The 19,822-nt window shown below is 34.9% G+C and overlaps 1 protein-coding gene across 2 annotated transcripts in view; it reads right to left on the reverse strand.

Annotated features, from left to right (window-relative positions):
- Positions 1-19,822, reverse strand: part of LOC143229677 (protein O-mannosyl-transferase TMTC2-like) — a 262,964-nt gene that overhangs the window by 140,188 nt on the left and 102,954 nt on the right. The window lies entirely within an intron of this gene.

Raw genomic sequence — 19,822 nt, forward strand, 5'->3', positions numbered from 1 at the left:
ACTTCACTCAATAGTGTCGTAGCTTTCATTCCCAACAGCTCAAGTGTATGTTTGTGTTCTCCATTATTAACAAATGGGCTAAATCGTGCCAAACTGTAGATTTGAAGGTTCATTTTCCGTTGCCACAAAACAATAACTGCGGTATGTACTTTAGAACCATAGGTGCATTATACGAATAACAGTCATTCAACAGATGGCGGTAGGTGATGTTGACTAGCTGTCTTCCCTTCAATTTACCTCTTCAAAATTAAAGACCTGGAGCAGATAGCCTTCATGCAATTTTGCGCGAATATTCAAAAAGAGTCACATATGTACACGTTATCGTTGAAGAAATCTTGGGAGTTAATTAATTAATTAAGATGCTAAGTAAACTACCATGAGTTGGTTTAGTGTGTAGCAATCAAAGAAATTCTACTTATATTTAAAAAATACTTTTTTATTTGAACAACATAAACTTCTCATGTTTGTTTTGCTTAGAACTTTTTGTGCAAACCGAAACAAGGTTTATCAGTACACAGCCATACATAATGTTGAACCAATAGTCTATAGCAGTGTCTTATAAACTTTAAATTGCGATATTACTAACTCAGCAAAGTTTCCATTGCGCTCCCTTCACATTAAAATAAAATTTTCACAAATGGTAACAGACATATCAGGATGAACCTGTTTGTTTCAGAGTCCAGTCAACACTTTATATAATAAATTATCAAACCAAGATAATCCATTAGTATCTCAGTGCTAATGCACGCCTTTCCTTTTTCACGAACAGACTGAGCGTGGCCTAGTGATTAGCGTGCCCCGCTTATGCATTCCAAAGCTCGAAGTTTACGCTCAGTTGCAGCAAAAAGGCGCTTTGCACTCTGGGGTCTTAAGTGTGTTATAAGGGTGACAGATAGAATCTCACTATTTGTTCATATTTGATCAGCAGTTTACAATAGGTGCTGTTTTGACTAGCTACCTCTCCTCTCATCTATCAGTTCAATATTAGGGACAGCTATGTGATAACTGTCTAACAGTGCGCTTATTACGAAACGTAAAATACTATAGATTTGCACAAAATTTCTAAAATAACAAACACACCTTTTTATAAGTATAAATTGAAATGATGTAATAATCATTAACAGCCTCACAATTAGCAAACCGCCCTAAACACTGTCTTGGAAGAAGTACCCATCAATGCACGACCCAGTGCCCTGGGGTCTCACTGTTCTTCGTTTGTGTCGCAGGATAATGTGTTTGTTTGTTTGTTTTAGAATTTCGCACAAAGCTACTCGAGGGCCATCTGTGCTAGCCGTCCCTAATTTAGCAGTGTAAGACTAGAGGGAAGGCAGCTGGTCATCACCACCCACCGCCAACTCTTAAACTACTCTTTTTCCATCGAATAGTGGGATTGACTGTCACATTATAACGCCCCCACAGCTGAAAGGGCGAGCATGTTTGGCGCGACCGGGATGCGAACCCGCGACCCTCAGATTACGAGTCGCACGCCTTAACACGCTTGGCCATGCCGGGCCGTCGCAGGATAAAGAAAATTCTAATAAAAAAAATAATTTTTTACATGAATGCATATACTTTAACATAACATAAACATCTATGTATTTATAATTTTCTAGTAAACATATACTTTAACAGAAAAGTAAGATTTCATATAACGATAAAGAGGCATTCTGACCAGGACCAGCAAGGCCGATGTGGTTAGGAGGCTTAACTGGCAATATGAGAGTCGCAAGTTCGAATCCCCTTCCCTACCAAACCCATTCGTCGTGGGGGTGTTACAATTTACGCTCAGTCCCACAGTTCGTTGCTAAAAAAGTTGGCGGTGGATGGTGATAACCAACTGCTATCACTGCCTAAATTAGTGACAGCTAACGCAAAAGGCCCTCGCGTAGTTGTGCGAGAAATTGAAACTGTCTAAACCAACATAACCGGAATTGCTTTAATATCTTTAAAAGTATAATTAAAGACGTGGAGGGGGGAACGACGTCTTTTGGCACAATGTCAGTCAATAGCACAGTTACCTTCATCATGTTTCGTGTTTACCGAAACTAGTCGGCTGAATCCCCCACTTTCCCAGTGAAGACTGTATTTATCGTTGTGCCAAAAAATGCCATTTTTACGTTTTACTATTAACTCCCTATGGCACAGCAATATAACTACAGATTTATACCGCTATAAACAGGGTTTTGATACCCCTGATGGCAGAGCTCAGATAACCTTTTGTGTAGCTTTGTGCTTGATAACAAACAATATCTTTACTTTTAATATACAATAGAATATCGTGCTTGAAAATAAATTGTCTTCCTAAGAACAAGACGTTTTGTTAATAATAAAAATATGTGTTTTTACCCACACAGACAAGTTCGGTAAATGAGAACAGTCGATACCTTGTCACAATGTTAAATATATAATGCTGTTGTTCCGTTACAGCCACAAGAACACTTTAAGAATATATAGACAAGCAATCACTGATGCTTTGTCACAAAGTTAAATATATAATGTTGCTGCTCCGTTACGGCCACAAGAACGCTGTACGAATATATAGACAAGCAATCACTGATGCTTTGTCACAAAGTTAAATATATAATGTTGCTGTTCCGTTACGGCCACAAGAACGCTGTACGAATATATAGACAAGCAATCACTGATGCTTTGTCACAAAGTTAAATATATAATGTTGCTGTTCCGTTACGGCCACTAAAACGTTGTAAGAATATACAAAGTAGTAACTGAAAATGCAGAAGCATACAGTTCAAAAGTTGTGCATCAAACGAACGAAGATGCTCACAGATATAGTATTTTAGTATTTAGTACAAAGAACACGTTTTCTTCAACATTTGATGTCATTTGTTTATTTAGTTTCTCTCAAAGCAACACAAAGACCAAGTAACCTGTGCATAGCCATCCTTTATTTCTAAACTGTTAGGCTAGATAGAGAACAAAAGTGTGGTCTTACATTAAGGCGACTCTAGTCATGAATCCGACCATGTTAACCAATATCAGTGACACACAACTGACTTTTGATATTTAAATTAACTGACAAGTATTTTTATCTTTTATTAAAAAACGTTCTTCAATAAGCATTCAGTTCTACCGCTTTATTAAGTTATATGTAACATAAAGTGTAGTTTCACGCAACAAAACATTAATTTTTCATCATGTTCATGTGTATCACAGCAATGAAAGGTTGATGTTTCGTCATGTTTATGTGTATCGCAACAATAAAACGTTAATTTTTCATCACGTTCATGTGTGTATCACAGCAACGAAACGTTAATTTTTTATTTTGTTGTGTGTATCACAACAATGAAACCTTAATTTTCAATCATTTTATATAGGTACCAAAACAAGCTTTCAGAAAAAACATATTATACCTCTCAACTGCAGTAATATTTAGAAAACTTATTTCGGGTTTCTAATAGTTATAAAAACTACACAAAATCTTTAATAATTTTATAATAATAACATCTTTAATAATAGTGTTAGTCTTACCTTGTCGCTCAGGTTTTTTTAAGAAGCAATTTAAAATTATTTTAGACATATTTTGGTTACTTAGAATTTAATAGTTTTTTTTATTATAAATTTTACGACCTCTGAGCTCTTGCAGCTAGAAGATATGACGAGAAGTTCGGAATTTTATAGACTAAAATGTGAAGTTTAAGCAGGAGGTAATAATTATATAGCATGCAATATACATTCTACCTGGTCCGCGTTTTCTCTTCGATCCTTCAATACAACGGAAAAGCTGATTGTATAAAGCTAACATAAATACACAAACAAACAAACAAAAATCTTTGATATTTCCTAATTAGATAAAGATAAAATGTACACAAACGAAAAATATATCGTTCAAAGTTTTAGCGCTTAGTAATAAAAGTTTCTCAATCGTAGCGATTACCTAACGGTTTGTCATGACTGGCTGTTGGAATAATAAACCAATTAGTTTACTCTAAGGGTTTTCTTTCTTTTTTTTCTACTATATAAATTTCTATTTATTTCGCATTAATTAATACACAGGACTAGGTGCACATTCACAGAGTCCCCGAAAGTGTTCTACATCAAGATGTAAATAATACCAAATTTAAGAGTAGGATTTTTTTTTTCCGTTTGAAGTTCATATATCATGCTATGTCGTAGCCTACAAAGTGCAGAATTATATTCGTGATTCGCGGCATACGCATATGGTACTGAAGTCACAACAGTACAAATTAAACGCCTCTTATGGGATGTCATTTTAGTGTCTACTGACTGACTGAGAGACAACACTCTACTGTATAGTGGTGCGATTGGTTAAAACAGGTGACTGTTCCTCCATAATGGGTCCTGTTATAGTTTCTGTTGTGTATAAACGAATACATACATATCAATATGTATGATATGTAAGTACGTTTAGAGTAAAGATATGAAGGATATACAGTAAAGTATATTAACTTTATTAAAACGTGATTGTTTCTAACACAGAGAATAATTAAATGAAACCTTATAAATTACGTTGTATTCGTAGAATTTACTACACCTTCAACTACGAAATTCTTTTTTAACTCTAAAACCTTGAATGACATTATTTTTTGTTTATTAATTTCATTTTAACAGAATACCCTTGGAAAAAAATCCCTAACTTCTTCAATTAAATGAAAAATCAGACGTTTCGGACGAATTATCTTCCATCAAATTACTTCACAAAGATACGAAAACAGTTAAAACAGAAAATACAAATAAAAAATATTTCGTTTGATTAAACATGACATCGTAGCATATATTCAAACAACAAGTAAGAATGTGTATATATACATGTCACAAGAACATAAATAGATGAGGCAACTGTAAAGTTTGTTTGTTTCTTTTTCAATTTCGCGCAAAGCTACACGAGGGCTATCTCCGCTAGCCGTCTCTAATTTAGCAGTGTAAGACTAGAGGAAGGCAGTTAGTCATCACCACCCACCGCCAACTCTTGTGCTACTTTTTTACTAACGAATAGTGGGATTGACCGTCACATTATAACGCCACTACGGTTGAAAGGGCGAGCATGTTTGGTGCGACTAGCCAACTGTAAAGTGAACAGTGACACCTGAATATCGATTTGTCAAAGTTTTTTTTTGTTTTTTTTTAACACGACTTCTTTGAACTTAAAACGACGTCACTCATTTCCATAAATCAAATTTTAGGTTAAAAATACACGTCTAATACAGGTGTAGACGGGTTCATGCACTTTGTTCATACACGTGTGTATTTTTCACATGTACATGCCATTAACAACCGATCTCTTTTAATTGTATATAAAATGAAAACACATCCTGAAGACATTCGTTCTAATAAACAGCTGTCTTATCCTAGTGGTTTAGAAAACCTAGTCAAATAAATCGAAGAATTTCTGGTTTCAAAATAATTTAAATAATACCCATAATAGGTTTATTTTCAAGGCCTTATTTCAAGGGAATATAAAATTTCTCTGAACTTCCCTTGAGAAAGAACAAATGAAGAAAAAATGTAAATAACCGAGCTACAAATAGATAATACAAACGAAGTCACTTCGGAGCATGAGTTTCGATTAACAAATTAGCTTGATCTTTTCACTAAACGTCAGCAGTGTACGTAAATAGAAAACAGTGTGATGAGGCGAGCACTGAAGTCCACTTTCAGGGGTATCTTTGAACATCACTTAAGAAAACGTCAAATTTGTCCAGATTCAAAAATAACGGCGGAAATTATTGATACTTCTCAGAAACAAGCAAACATGAAATGAGACTTTATTCTAACTGAAAGTGGCAGTTGAACACATAAAACAAAATTACTCGCAATGGTTTCAGTTCGAATCATGAAAAGTTAACTTACAACTGACACTGTAGATCTCATTGCTGACAGCATGACATTTTTTGTTTGTTTGTTTCGAATTTCGTGTAAAGCTACTCAAGGGCTATCTGCGCTAGCCGTCCCTACTTTAGCAGTGTAAGACTAGAGGGAAGGCAGCTAGTCATCACCACCCACCGTCAAATCTCGGGCTATTGTTTTACCAACGAATAGTGGGATTGACAGTAACATTATAATGCCCCCACGGCTGAAAGGTCAAGCACGTTTGGTGCGACGGGGATTTGAATCCGCGATCCTCAGATTACGATTCGAATATGACAATTTACATCTATTTTCGTGTGAAAAAGGCATATGTTGTTACAACTCATAACTACAATACATTGTCTCACTGTTTACAAGTGATTATCTGTAATATGCAGATGAACCTTTAGTCTTAGAACACATTCACTTCCCCAAATTACGGAGTGAGTTTTTGTTACAGCAGGACTCAAGCCGTGAAACCTAGTATTTAGTCTACACCAGAGTAAATGGCTGTAAACATTTCACTGTTTTAATAAAATATTCACGACATGTGATTAGCAAAAATATAAGAAATATCTTCCCAAGTAAAAAGCAAGCAAACAAGAAATATGGAGTGAGGTCCATATACAACAAGCACTAACCAACTTTTGCGAAATATCTATTTATAGATTTTAAAATAGCATGGGCAACAGTACCTGATGCTCGTTTTAATATATTTTTTGTGTTCCACATTAGATTTTTTTATGCAATTGCGTTTTATAAACGTTGTCAGATGCAGCTCTTCTTTCCATAGTACCAGCCAACAGTACCTTCAGATACTTCTCAACAATTTAACGGTTTGCGCTCCTTTATGAGATAGAAACAAAGTTCACAACTAAGTTTTCCAAACAACATAAACATTTCATTGCAGCAAGAAGTGAGTTAACCCATTTTGGCCTATCGTAGAACATCTCCAGTAAAAACCATGTGACAAGATCGTACAAGACCATATGTCAGTTTACGGCTCAGGTCTGCTTGTAAAGTGCTGATATGACATCACCAGATGCTCGTAAATTGACACTTAAACCTGGGCGTGGAACCATTTATGTACGAGCACAATTTTCTTAATATTGATCGTATGTGGTATGCAGCTTCCGTGTACACGTTCTGCTCTGCAGGATGGCGTGCTCCCTTTATCCGTTTCGATATCCGTTGCGTCTAAGTGAGTCATCTGGGTGAATCGCTGCGGGAAATTCGTTGGTTCATCTTGTTTGTGAATAAGCAGAGAAACAATTGTATATCTATCTTCTATCTATCTATCTATCCAACAGTCTGTCCGCAGTCTTTTACCTTTATCTTCCTCTCTTTTTACATGTTTCTGTTTATGTTTGTAGTTCCGTCATTTTTATTAAAACTTACATATCCTCTGGTTAGCCATTTTTTTTACCGTCTAGCTAATTAAAACTGTCTGCTCTATTTAAAACTTAATGTTGCGTAAACACATCTTAACAAATTTGCAAGAATACAGGTATGATTCACGTTACATATGTTCCTTATGAATTAAGATAATCGCATGCACAGTTCTATGACCAGTTACACCAACCTGACATATAATGTTTCTTGTTGACAGCAAATACGTTCATGGAGATGTAAAATATGAAAGTGTGTTTATAAATGTTCCTACCATGAGACGAACAATTCACCACCAAAACGCGCATTTAATTTGCTTGAAACACTTAGTTCAATTCTCTTGTAAGCAATTACTCGGTTTTTAACGTTATCCAAAGCTCACTGTAACTGTCTTGGTAAAGAACATAACGCGCTAGGAAATTAATCTCACTGCAATCAGTCAAAAATATTAGTAAATATAATTAAAAGACAGTGTCATACATATACCGTGCTATTTACGAATGTCGCTTTCTTGTAAGAGATATCACAGGCAAACTTATTGGATTAATATTTCAGTTTTTAATCGGCAACAATATGAGCTTATATGTTGGTATACAAGCAGTAATTTTACCGGGTTAAACCGTAATTAAATATTTACACAAAATTCTTTATAAACTAAACAAACCGAGATACATAAAATGACATTATTTGTATGGAAAGGTCTACTCAAAAACGCCTTCTCTTTCTGGCTCTATATTGAAACAGATACCAAAGAGCATCGGTATGCAAAGTTTTCTATATTTATTATTGATTCATCCTCAGATTTAAAAAAACAACAACAACTGGTACAGTTATTCTTTGTGATTTCATCCTTTGAAAAGTTCGAGAACGGGCACTCGTGCTCAGACAGATAGCTCGAGTCTAATATGCATGCTGCCATTGTTGGGAAGAGCACGTGGCACGCGAAGAAAAGATCACAAACGAAATAAACACATGCGATTTCGCACAGCAAGTGGTCTTCGTGTTCACGCATAAAGAAAAATCCGTAAGAAACACTAGATTTCATACCCAAGTGTGTAACAAAACACAGAAACACGTGTATAGGCTCCTCCTCATTTGACGTTAATAAAGCTAAAATTCGTAGTTTTCAATTTACACTTGTACTTTAATAATTCTCCTGTGAAGCATGAATACTCAAACCTAATACTAGTAAGAACGTTAATATATACATGTAACGAGGTTTATCATACTACGATAGTCACCGAAATGTTCATAGATCTGACCCTGTATCTGAGGGTGAGATTTATAGTCTTGTATTGTAACAAGCTGTGTAGTTAATTACATGATTGTGATGTGAAGACTAGAATAATTCTTAACCGCCTGAGAAGCTGAAATGTTCACAAGTGAAGAAAATGTTGTATTTAAACATCTGGTTGGAATCCAGAAAGTTATGATTATAAAAACATAAATGTTATTATAAGGAGGAATGCGAGACTTTAAAAGTCATAATACACTGATACTATACATACATATATATATGTGTACGTGTGTATACATACGTTTACATCTCAAATCTAGAGCCTGAAAGTAATAGTAAAAAATACGGATAAACTAAAAAACAACAACTGATAAGATGTTTTTATTGGGTTATACTAAATTATATAAAACCTTAAATGATATCTATGTTGCCATAGTCATTCTTTGATACTGTTTGTTTCTCGCTTTCTAGTATTTGTAGAAAATGCTGAGAGCTGCTACATTATTTTTAGTTAGAAGCAATATTCCATTTTAATGTTATAATTATTTATAAACAAATTTAAAGATTTGCGTAAAAACTCCAACCGAGTTCATATTTCACTTTCAGAGAATTTAATAATAGGTGTTACTGGATAAAAACTGAGTCACAAACGTAAACGATGTCACATTATACTAATGGCACGAATTATTTATTAGTAAAATGTTTTGTTTTCAAGTATTAAAGCTAACTTTGATTTATAATCAAATTTCTCACGAGGAAAAGTGGTTAAGAAATATAACTTGTTATAAACTGAACTGAACACAACTATTTTAAACAATAAAAGGCTATTTTATAAACACTAAAAAGTTTTGTTTTCATTGTTGAATTTTAAAACGTTTTTTTAGGAGTTTATAGGTATGTTAATGAGCTTGGTTATACACAGCAAATTTCTCCTGTTCTGATAGCTACGAGCCATAAGGTAAAATTGTAATGCATGATATCCGCTGCTAATATTACATAAACAAAGACAGTGCCTGTTAATAATTTCCTGCTCTATGCGGCTGTGATATCCGCCGATGAAATAGAAAAATAGTCGTAGAATTTATTTGAATTTCGTTGCATAAATAATGTTGGTTGTCATGGAAACAAAGTTAATTTCTCTGGAGCCACTATAACAAACTACTGGGAACATGTGAGGTGTGAGAGGTTATCCGTGAAATCTAATTTCCTTTGGATTAAATACCAGACAATTAAACAGCAAATATCGCACGAGCTTTTTATCTCCGCGAGCTCATCACAAAGTGATCCATTCTCATTCTCGTAATGCAGACATGTAAGAAAACTAAGCACATACCACATACCCAGGAGTGGAGAAAGTGAAAATCTTACTTTCGTATCCTTAAATGACCTATTTAAATGGTAAACTTTATTGGGTGGCTTTTCCGAATTACTCATCGTAGTTATTACTTTCTATTGAACCTACTACGTTCTAGTGAGCTGGAAAGACCAACTTTTCTGCTGAAATGGTTGTTTATATGCAAGGCGTCATGGTTTCGAAATTGGGCTTACAGACTTCTGTTAAGAACTAACTAATCAGGGACTTCTTATTTTCGTCTATCTAAAGGAGAGACACGTATTTCTAGCCATTATAACAGATATATTTGTCAGAAAAATATTATTCAATCAACTTTTCCAAATCACGACAGTTTTCATAATACCAAACTAGGTTTTTAGCTGTGATAACGATAAGAAAATATTAATATATCATCACACACGCAAAGTTAAATCCTGGTTTTTATTTATTGATATAAAATAAATAAGTAAAGTCAACTTCTATTATTTTGTAAGTAAATAACGGTAACGAATATGATACTCCTTTCAATAGGCCCTAAATGTGATTGCCAGATGAGTTGAGAAACAGCGAGTAATAACAGTAATTCGAATACATTTGTTAACATCACTCGTGTTTTCTCACATTGAAAGACACAGAAATTGAATTTCTGAGGAAATATTGGCTCACCTAAAGAAACATCTGAAAACATGATTTTTTAGGCTCGCGGATGCACAGTGCTGACCAAAATCTTAAGGCCAATGAACATAAAGAAAAAATATGCATTTTGCGTTCTTAGACTCAATTACTTATTTGAGTAGAGTTCGAAAGATGAAAATAAGGAAAGAGAAAATAAAAAAAACCTTTTTAAGCATTTAACAGGGAAAATGTGAACACTTTTAGCCTAAATACTAGCTGGTCAAAAGTTTAAGACCACACCAAAAAGAAGTCCTAAACAGGGTAGGAAATGCGCAACAAGAGGTCTCAGTAGTGAGCTGCACGGCCGTCATTGCGAATAACTGCAAACATTTGCTTTGGCATGGTCGATATAAGCGTTTGCAGAAGGCTGGCTGAAATGTTATTCCAAGTGGTGAAGATGGCTTCACGAAGATCATGCAATGTTTGGAATTGACGTCCATTTCTATAGACTTCCTTTGTCATCCACCCCCAAACATTTTCAATGGGGTTCAGTTCGGGTGAACACGCTGGATGGTCCAAAAGAATCACGTTATTCTCCATGAAAAAGTCCTTTGTCCTGCGGGCATTGTGGATTGCAGCGTTGTTCTTCTGAAAGATCCAATCATTTCCACACAAGTGAGGGCCTTCAGTCAATGAGAATGCTCTCTCCAACATGCCAATGTAGCTAGCTGCTGTTTGACGCCCCTGTATAACCTGAAGCTCTATTGTTCCATGGAAGGAGAAAGCACCCCAGATCATGATGGAACCTCCTCCACTGTGTCGTGTAGAAAATGTCTCCGGTGAGATATCCTTATCGTGTCAGTAACGTTGGAAGCCATCTGAACCATCCAGGTTAAATTTTTTCTCATCAGAGAACAAAACCTTCTTCCACTTTTCTACGTCCCATGTTTGGTGCTTCTCAGAAAAGTTTAACCGAGCTGTTTCGTGGTGTGGAAGGAGGCGTGACCTTTGAAGACGTTTACGGTTTTTAAAGCCTTTCTTTCGTAGATGCCGTCTTGTTGTTCTTGAGCTGCATTCTGCGTCCGTAAGGGTCTTAATCTGGTTCGACGATCAGTTGGTGTCTTGCCAGACAACCCGTCGAATCTTCCTGCTCAACGCCGGCGAAAATTTCTTGGGCCGACCACTAGAAATTTTCGTTTCATATCCCTCAGAATCTTTTAAGAAATTTGCAACAGCAGTTTTACTACGCCAAATCTCATCAGCGATGGCACGTTGAGAGAGACCTTGCTTTTGCAGCTCGACAATTTTGCCACGTTCAAACTCTGTCAACATTTTAGCCTTTACCATGTTTTTACCCAATGTAACACAGGAGATGTCAGCGGGAGATGTTGACAATGTTAATGCTTGAACACAAATGACTAAATTTCGTTACATGTTTACCGATTAATGTTTCGTTTCAGTATAATCTTAAACTTTTGACCAGCTAGTATTTAGGTTAATTTCATAGTGTTCACATTTTCCCTATTAAATGTCAAAAACGTTTTTAATTTTTATTTTCCATATTCTTATTTTCATCTTTCGAAGCTCTACCCAAATAAGTGCTTGAATCTAACAACCCAAAATGCATATTTTTTCTTTATGTTCATTGGATTTAAGATTTTGGCCAGCAGTGTATGTTGTTTGTTAAAGGACGAATTGTGCTATAGCTGCTTGGGTAAAAGGGGTTATCTTTTTAATACAGTTACGATATCATGCGCCTATCACATAAACAACAGCGTCCCAGAGACACAGCGGTACCTCTGCGGACTTGTACTGATAGAAAATGTGTCTCGATACCTGTGGCGAGAAGAGCACAGATAGCTCTTTGTGTAGCTTTCTGCTTCATTACAAACAACAACGATGAAACAAAATACTGTGTGGTATTTCAAAATAAAAATTATAATAAATTTAACGTGTCCTTCGTAAGATTTATACTTGTACGATTCATAATTAAGAGTAAAATTACCTCTTATGTAAAATACTTTTAGTAGAACATCCAGTTAAAAATCACTATGCTCTTAACACCATGAGTCGACACTGTTGCAAACAGAACTTTAACACGAAAACGTAAATACAGAAAATAGCTTGGAAAAGACGGGGTAACTGTTTTAACATGTGATTGGGTAACTTTAACAACATTCATCTCTAAATTGATCCAAACGTTAAGACGTCTCAAGTCTCCTTCGCTGTAACGATAAAACATATATATTTCTCTTTATTTTATTTGTCGTCTACAATAGAATGAACAGCCATTCGGCAATGGCGTATAATTACAAGGTACTGCACATCGTTTTTTTTTAGATGTACGTTTAATGACATTCAAAAGAATTTTTACGACTTCTACGTTTATAGATGATGAAAGGTAGAGTCATATAAGTGTGTGATAAGTCGTCTAACCGGCTCTTTCTTCAAGATCCTTATTGAACACAGTGACATTAACCAGAAATGAACATTCTAGGCCTCACTAACATATATTTTTAAAGTCTAGAAGAAAATTATAGACAACAACTTCTTATAAGTATGACATGGAACGTTGTATCGAACAGATAATACCATTCAGAACACAACATTGAGCCGTTAGTTTATAGTTATGCTACAAAAGCGTAAAAAATACACCTTTTTCACAAGTTCATAGATATATATTAAATATCTGAAGTAGGTCGTAAGCGGTAAACATGAGTTATTTTTTAGATGTGGAATGTAACGAGAAATATCAAATATTAAAGCAACAGAGCAACTACACCGTGAACGGTCCAAAAATGATTTAGTAATACTACACAAACGTAGAGACCTGTACGTAAACTTTAATTACTTATATTCGTAACTACATATATCATAACATTCATATCAGCTTGAACATAAATTTTATTCACGAAATCGTAAACTGTGTATAAATTATCCATAATAATGGTTTAGTTTATTGGAAATACAGGAAAAAAAGATATAATACAAATGTGATTCTTCCAGAAATAGTTATCTGTAGCAAGAGGTGGCACCTTTGTTCACCAGACTATTATGTTTGGCTCGCCAATAGATAACAGGTAGGTATAGGCATATAAGCTTTACAACTATCGGTGCCAGTCACTAAATATTTTTTCTTGCAATACTAAGTTCAATAGTTTATTTGAAAAAAAAAAACATCAGTATTTCAGCAAATTTTGTACTTAAGAAAGTAAAATAATGTTTTTAATACTTTATTTATTCTTAGGGTGAAATAAAATAATGACATATATAAAAAAGAGTTAATGTTTGCAGTAACGTTATTTTACAAAAATAATATACGTATTTCTAAGTTTTATTAATTTGAGAAAGGTCCCTAAGTCTTCAGGTTATATATCAACACGGCACTTTGTTTCATTTTGTAGTTGTGGTGGTTGGAGAACGATGTTCATGTTTTTTTATTGAACAGCTACAAAATGATCTACGTCTGTACTCAGTCCACAGCGGCGAATCGAACCCTGGATTTTAGCATTGTAACTCTGGAGATTTACATTGATCCAGTGGAGAGGGTGGCAGCATGGCCAAGTGATTAAGGTACTCGACTTATAATCTGAGGGTCGTGGGTTCGAATCCCCGTCACACCAAACATGCTCGCCGTTTCAGCTGTGAAAACATCATAATGTGACGCTCAATCACATTATTCGTCGATAAAAGAGAAGGCTAAGGGTTGGCGGTGGGTGGTGTTTACTAGATGCCTTCCCTCTAGTCTTATACTACTAAATTAGGGACGGCTAGTGCAGATAGCTCTCGTGTACCTTTATGCGGAATTCAAAACAAAACAAAACAAACCAAACCAATGGGGGGGGAGGCATGTTCGGTCGAGAAAGATATCGTGAAATTTCTCTGAAAGGGCTTCTTATACTTGCCTTTAATGAGAATAACATTTGTCACTCGCTTCTAAAAAAATAGTGTATACGTGTCTATAAATAATAAAATACCATTTTTATATTCAAAATGACTTATATCTCTGACACTGATATTACTAAATCCGAAACATTCATAATGTACAATAGTTATTCTGCAATTAATGTTATATGTCCTAATAACGTAACATGAAACTAGTAAAGTTGAATTTTTATATATTGCACATGCTGTAATAGTAAAAACATTTCTGACTTGGAAATTGTCTTCATAACTGATACACAGCCGTTAAGCCATGTTTAATCGATTTATACATATTAAATGTACTAAAAATATCACTGTGTTTAAGTATTTACGCAGCGACACACTTTATCAGTTCTTCAACTTTCAATTATGAACGTGTAAACAAAGAACAATAATTCATTGAGGTTTAATAGGAGTTTCGTTAATTGGTAACAATTACAGTTTATATGTTGTTGTTTTTTCTAGCTTAAAGTGGAGCAGCTCTTGTTAATTCAGTTGGTGATATAAGTAAAGTCTCTGTTAGTACCAGCGTGTCAAATCTCAACTGCCCTGATGAGTCCTGGTGTAATCGGCACTAGGTATAACATATATATACAACAGTATATAAAAAAGTCTTATATTCTTCTTTACTTTCACTCATCTGTTCTTATAACTGATTAATAAAATATTTGTCAACATTTAACAAGCTAATTATTTTGGCTTTTGTAAAAAATAAAGTCTAGAAACACCTAAGAGAGGTTTTGGAAAAACGATCTTCTGTACTTATTTCATTATCAAAACCCAGTTCCTAAAATACGAATAAAAACGGATTTTGACAAATTATTTCCTCTGTAGCTATTTTCTTAGAGAAAAGTCCCTAGAAGTATAAATAAAATTCGGTTTTCACAAATGATTTTCTTTACCTATTTCTTTAGAGAAAAGATCCTATAAGTACAAATAAAAACCGGTTTTGACAAATGATCTTCTGTGACCATTTTCTTAGCAAAAAGATCCTAAAAATGCGAATGAAAAAGAGTTTGGATTAATGATCTACTGCACCTCGTTGCTTGGGCTTAAAAATACAAATAAAAGTGGAGGGCTGGCTTAAAATATAGACAACCATAGATTAATTCAAGTACGATGTTCGGGAGCTCGTGAAAAAAGCAATTTCCGTCCTGACTTAAAACTTTGAACTCATGAGTTATAAATGAAAAATAAAAATGAATAAGAATATTTATTACAAAGCGTTATTTATTTCGAATTGTCTGGAATAAAAACAAAATACCGAAAGCATTCAAATTTTCTTTTCTGAAAACAAACAATCCTTCCAGGCACTTGTTCAGGGTGCTTTAAATCCATTCGTGTAAGAGAAGATAAATGAGAATTATGAATTCGGACTTAAAGTGATAGAACAAACTGCAACATGCTCATGACCCAGTAGCTTGACGAGATATTGATAACTTCTTTATTTTTCCTATTGAAAAGATTTAATATTTTCTCTCTTCTTCAACTGGCATGGCATGGCCAGGTGGCTAAAGCACTCAATTCGTAATCCGAGGGTCAAACCAAACATGCTCAACCTTTCAGCAGTGGGAGCACTATGATATTACTGTCAATCCCCCTATTCTTTGGCAAAAGAGTAGCCCAAGCGTTGGCGGTGGGTGGTGATGACTAGCTGCCTTCCCTCTAGTCTTACACTGTTCAATTAGGGACGGCTAGCACACATAGCCCTCGTGTAGCTTTGTTCGAAATTTCAAAAACAAACAAACAAGACTGCCTCTTTCAGATTATTCAACAGCTTGTTGTTATTTCTTCCATTTTTCATCATTAGAAATTGTTGTTGTATAAATAAAACGAAATGGTTTAATATTGTTTCCAGTTGTTTAATTATTTTGAACTGAATTAACTAATATTCCTGTTAGGAAAAATGATGCGATTAATGTTAGTGTGTATTTTTTTCGTTATTGTTCTCCAAGCGACTTACCTTCGAGACTTCTACAAGTTCTGCCTTGGATTTGACTGTCATTTTTATAACACACCCACAACCCCAAAGTATGAATTGTGATTTTGTAGCAAAATGAAGCGAATTTTTTTAACCAACTACTAAGTACGTCTAACCCAATATTATTTGAGAATCTGACATAGAGAATCACTTGACGTTTACTGATATTCAATAAATCATCTGAGGTAAACAGCATTCAACTACACTGGTTGATTTGTGAAGAAACTTTTCCGATCTCATTCGTTTTTTACTGAAACAGTAAACTAATTACTAAACAACGTGGTGTTTGAAACGTTAACTGTCCAGGGACTAGCAGCAGTTCGCTCTGTTAACTATGACTTTTAAAAAATAATTTTGTAAAGGACTTTGCTAACTGAAACTCGGACCTGAGACCCTCATGTATAAAGATAACAAAGGCTGGAAGAAAAATCACTCTGTACAAGAATACCATCAGTTAGCTAGGTATAATAAGGTAAGAATGTGCAATTCTGCGTATTACATGAAAAACAGTAATGACAGTTTATGTGAGGCAGTATTAACAGATTATAGCAATTATAGTAACACCAGTCTTGTATCTATTTATCTATACATATAGTGAGACAACATCATATAAAATATAGTGATGACAGTTTTGGTATGACGGTATTAGTAGATTATAGCAATTACAGTAATGACAGACTTGTATAGTAAGTTAGGGACGACATATTACACTGTGTGTGAAAGTTACTGACATCAGTTCTGGTAAGGCAGTGTCAACACGTTATGTTAAACATAATAACTAAAGACCTCTGTTCGTTGAATATGTTTAGAAAGAAGTGCAAGACATTACCGACAGGATAAAGGTAAGAAAGGTACCGACTTGGTAAGAAAATAATAACCGACTGTGTAATACAACATGAAGTAAAGCAGTAATAGCAGATTCCATAATATGTACAAATGACGGCGTAAGTGCCATAGTAATGGCTGAATAAGTTAATAGAAAGAAATGTCATTATAATGACAGCAAAAGTAGAATATTTATAAGAGGTAAACGAATAAATTAAAAAATAAAGAACAGACATATGAATGAAACGAAATTTGCAGACTAGTGCGGAAACCGCCCTCGTGCACAGTTGGAATAGTAAATCAGCAAGAAACGTTGTACAATTTAGCCAGTGAAATTTATTTTAAAAATTAATGAAAAGTGCGAAAAGACAGAAGTAAGAAATACGTGAATTTAAGGAGAATATGTAAAATTAACGAGAAAAAAAATAGACCCTGTTTTAAACCCCTTAGTGTATGTTACAGGGTGTATATTGAATTGAAATGAGCAAAACACTTCTCATGGAATGATTTTAAAGCTATTAACATTGTTCAAAGACTATTACTACACATGTGCTTGCTGTAACATATATTGGGACACTTCTAAATGTTAACAAGTATATACCACCATTTTTTAATGTGAACTGTACATGCGAGACGTTTATTTACAACTAACTACAATGAAGACATTTTAATTTTGAATTTGTTATTTATACGATGTCTCTTTGCAAGTAGCTTTTCTGTGGAGGGCTTGGAAAACAGAATATGTTTAGAATAAACAGTGTAGATAAAGGCATATCTCCGAGCCTGTCCAACCTATACTGAATCAGTGGAGATAACTCGCACCTAGCGACATTTTCAAAAGAAAAATCGACTGAAATCCATACGAGAGATTTATAGCATCCACAGGTGATTTACACTAGAGCGTTGTGAAAAAATATTGACATATTAAATCCCAAGTATAACGTTTTAACTGATTTATATTGCTAATCTGAAATACTTCAACTTCTAGGAACAAAAGTACGTTGGCTAAAAATGCACCTGAAACTAAATTACCGTTCATACTGCCTTCTAATATTACGTCACTGTAATGTTATGCACATCTGTACAACATATAATGGTATTGTTATTGTTGTTACTGTAATGTTGCTCTTACCTGTACACTGTAGCGTTGCTGTCATCTGTGTACCATACAAGAAACCTTTTTGTCTCACCTTGTTAAATGATATATGAAATATTTCTGATGTTCTCGTACAGCTTTAAAAAATAGCGAAACTTAGAACTGTCATGAATGATATCGAAATATCGTTAACACATGCTATTTATACTGAATTATTCCATGAATATATTTTATACACGTGCAGCTGGTATTTCCCTTTTCACTAACAAGACCTTACAAGTAAAATACTTTTAACCACATGCAAACTCAATCCTATTAAAGAAGCTATCTTAGCTCATAACTTACCGATTATTACCTTGTGACCACAAAGCCATGGTTGGTAAGCAAGTAAGTCAGTAAGTCAGTATTTACCGTAAAGTACCGTATTTTCTATTAAAAAAGTAATTTCGATATTAAGTGAAGCCTCTGACCTCTTCAAGCGTAATACGTATTAGTAAGTTTTATTTCCTTGTTGTGAAACTTTTCACCAAATTCAGTACTTTTCAAGACACACCTAAATCTTATAACAACAAGGTGTATGAAACAGCGCTGTAAAAAGTCAATGTCGAACTAACATTTCTAGTTAAGGTAAACCTGGGGACGAGGCTAAGTGTCAGCTGCTTATATAATCGACACAAATTACATGGTGATGGAAAAGTAGTGCTCGTAATGATAGGCTTAGTACATCCCAACCGACCAGTGCAGGTAATTGCATACCAAACGCTTATTACGGTCTTTGGGAAAGAGGGGATAGAAAGTGGGGGCTCTGAAGCCTCAACTACTCAACTTGGTTAAAGTTGACGTAAATGGGACATTGTTACCTTCGACAGAGGTCTTGCCGATCTGACACAACTCGTCTAAAAGTGTAGCTGTAATATACACAGAGAATTAGCTTAAATGCTTACAGTATCGAATATCAAAACTACTGACAGTCTACGCCATATTGTTATTCGAGTGTTGACTATTATTACATATTATCATTTACTTCTTGCCTTTAATTCGTTCGAGAGTTCAATATAACCTTTCAAATTATTGAATACAATAATATTAGCGAACATTAACAATAAGCTTCACGTGAAAAATCCACAAGTGCTTCAGCGGAAAATTTGCGCACTAACAAGTTTCTTTGTTTTTTGAATTTCGCACAGAGCTATTCGAGGGCTATCTGTGCTAGCCGTCGCTAATTTAGCAGTGTAAGACTAGAGGGAAGGCAGCTAGTCATCACCACCCACCGCCAACTCTTGAGCTACTGTTTTACCAACGAATAGTGGGATTTACCATAACATTATAACGTTCCCACGACTGAAAGGGCGAGCATGTTTAGCGCGATGGGGATGCGAACCCGCGACCCTCAGATTACGAGTCGCACGCCTTAACACGCTTGGCCATGCCGGGTCACAGACTAATAATGCTATAATCCAAAGTTAAAATTCCCGTGGTGGGCAGAGTGCATAAGGCCCATTGTGTAGCACTGGACTATAAAAGAGAATAATGAGGACTTTTTAAATTATTGCCTGATTTGGAGGACACTATTCGTTACATTGAAAAACATTTTAT

The sequence above is a fragment of the Tachypleus tridentatus genome, chromosome 10 (assembly GCF_004210375.1).
Source record: "Tachypleus tridentatus isolate NWPU-2018 chromosome 10, ASM421037v1, whole genome shotgun sequence".
Lineage (NCBI taxonomy): Eukaryota > Metazoa > Arthropoda > Merostomata > Xiphosura > Limulidae > Tachypleus > Tachypleus tridentatus.